A 3,167-nucleotide genomic window follows, 5' to 3' on the forward strand; every position below is an offset into this window, starting at 1 on the left:
ACGACGTATCAAGTTTAGCCTTACAAGTGTGCATCAAACAAGACAAAAGATGCTCAAATGACATAGAGAAATCAAGCAACATCCTCATTGTTGCGAAGAACGTCACCACCAACATCGCCCCTAGCACCACCATCACCGGAGCATGGATCACCGGAGCAAACCAAGCCAAAGAACAAGTTTGTACCTCCCGGTCGTTTCATTGAACACATTATAGGCGTGGCTGGCGGCTTCGCCGTGAAAGTGGATGTCGTCGTCAACCGGAGGTAGAGGAGGAGCCTGGACCCTTGTCACGATCACCTTCATCCTCGATGCCTTCGCCGGTGCAACGGCCGGGCCAATGGAAGGGGTCTTCTTCCTCCCGCCCACGCCCTTGGCAGGTGGAATCGAAGCAGGGCCGAAGGTTGGTGGTGCCACGCTGCCTTGGACGATGTGGTTCCCCTGCCTCTTCCTTTTGATTCCGACGGTGGAAGGTGTTTGGGCGGCTGCAGAAGGAGTTTCCGTTGTCAGCACGGGCAGATGGAGCGGCGGAGGAGGAGGGACTACTGGTGCAAGATTGGAGGTGGCGGCGACACGGGGGCGGGAACTGAAGCCAACGAAAGTGGGTTCGTGCCAAGGGAAAGTGCGGCCGGCAAAATCGGGTGGAATCCCGTAGATATGCAGGAAATGGGCTCACGAATTTGTTGGGGAACGCAATAATTTCAAAAAAATTCCTACGCACACGCAAGATCATGGTGATGCATAGCAATGAGAGGGGAGAGTGTTGTCTACGTACCCTCGTAGACCGAAAGCGGAAGCGTTATCACAACGCGGTTGATGTAGTCGTAGGTCTTCAGGATCCGACCGATCAAGTACCGAACGTATGGCACCTCCGAGTTAAGCACACGTTCAGCCCGATGACGTCCCTCGAACTCGGATCCAGCCGAGTGTTGAGGGAGAGTTTCGTCAGCACGACGGCGTGGTGACGTTGTTGATGTTCTACCGACGCAGGGCTTCTCCTAAGCACTGCTACAGTATTATTGAGGTGGACTATGATGGAGGGGGGCATCGCACACGGCTAAGAGATCCAAGGGATCATTTGTTGTGTCTCTAGGATGCCCCCTGCCCCCGTATATAAAGGAGCAAGGGGGGGGGGGTGCGACCGGCCTAGGAGGAGGGCGCGTCAGGAGGAGTCCTACTCCTACCGGGAGTAGGACACCCCCCCCTTTCCATGTTGGACTAGGAGAGAGAGGGGAAAGAGGTGGAGGGGAGGAAGGAAAGGGGGGCGCCGCCCCCTCTCCTTGTCCTATTCGGACTAGGGGGGAGGGGCGCGCTGCCCTGCCCTGGCCGCCCTCCTCTCTTCCACCAAGGCCCATTAAGTTCCCGGGGGTTCCGGTAACCTCCCGGTACTCCGGTAAAATCCCGATTTCACCCGGAACACTTCCTATATCCAAACATAGGCTTCCAATATATCAATCTTCATGTCTCGGCCATTTTGAGACTCCTCGTCATGTCCCCGATCTCATCCGGGACTCCGAACAACCTTCGGTACATCAAAACGTATAAACTCATAATATAACTCTCATCAAAACTTTAAGCGTGCGGACCCTACGGGTTCGAGAACTATGTAGACATGACCGAGACATGTCTCCGGTCAATAACCAATAGCGGAACCTGGATGCTCATATTGGCTCCCACATATTCTACGAAGATCTTTATCGGTCAGACCGCATAACAACATACATTGTTCCCTTTGTCATCGGTATGTTACTTGCCCGAGATTCGATCGTCAGTATCTCAATACCTAGTTCAATCTCGTTACCGGCAGGTCTCTTTACTCGTTCCGTAATACATCATCCCGCAACTAACTCATTAGTTACAATGCTTGCAAGGCTTATAGTGATGTGCATTACCGAGTGGGCCCAGAGATACCTCTCCGACAATCAGAGTGACAAATCCTAATCTCGAAATACGCCAACCCAACAAGTACCTTCGGAGACACCTGTAGAGCACCTTTATAATCACCCAGTTACGTTGTGACGTTTGGTAGCACACAAAGTGTTCCTCCGGTAAACGGGGGTTGCATAATCTCATAGTCATAGGAACATGTATAAGTCATGAAGAAAGCAATAGCAACATACTAAACGATCGTGTGCTAAGCTAACGGAATGGGTCAAGTCAATCACATCATTCTCCTAATGATGTGATCCCGTTAATCAAATAACAACTCTTTGTCCATGGCTAGGAAACATAACCATCTTTGATCAACGAGCTAGTCAAGTAGAGGCATACTAGTGACACTCAGTTTGTCTATGTATTCACACATGTATTATGTTTCCGGGTAATACAATTCTAGCATGAATAATAGACATTTATCATGAAATAAGGAAATAAATAATAACTTTATTATTGCCTCTAGGGCATATTTCCTTCAGTCTCCCACTTGCAGTAGAGTCAATAATCTAGATCACATCGCCATGTGATTTAACATCAACTAGCACAAATGCACGTGCGTTGCAACGGGATAAAAATTGACACGATGGCCATAGCCTAAGATGCCGACATCAAGCGCCGCCTGCTTTCTAGTAGCCCGTCATCCACATAATCGCCACACTCCGATAATGATATAGTTGAACACCTACACCCTCTCTAATCATACACACACAAAAAATATCACGCGGTTTGGTTTCTGTTGGGTGAACGGAAAGAAAAAAAGTGAGTCGATGTGATAAATAACTTAGCATTTTTTTGCAGGGAGCTTTGTATTTTGTTTATGTACCGTGACTCAATTAGTAGCTTGCAAATTATTTATAATTTTAATAAATAGCAAAGATGTGAGTGCGTTGCAACGGGATAAAAAAATCACACACCCTAACCCAATAAGGACTCAAGAACCCCCTCTCCCATCCGCTTCCTCTATTTTGGCACGGCACCCTATACATGTCGTCGATTATCCTCTTATATGGCCTCATAGATGTTGGAGGCATTTTGAATGCCCATGCTACGCTGCAAAGAAAATGCATGTTGCTACACCTAGTAAGACAAAAAAAATTAGTACATCATCATTTACATATATGTCTATATATATTGTACATTGAGAAAAAATTACTGGATTTATCACAGGCACACAGTAAATTTAAGAGGGAAGGAAATACAGGCAATCCCTGCTTACATGAGACATCACAGAAGCC

The sequence above is a fragment of the Triticum dicoccoides genome, chromosome 7A (assembly GCF_002162155.2).
Source record: "Triticum dicoccoides isolate Atlit2015 ecotype Zavitan chromosome 7A, WEW_v2.0, whole genome shotgun sequence".
Classification (NCBI taxonomy): domain Eukaryota; kingdom Viridiplantae; phylum Streptophyta; class Magnoliopsida; order Poales; family Poaceae; genus Triticum; species Triticum dicoccoides.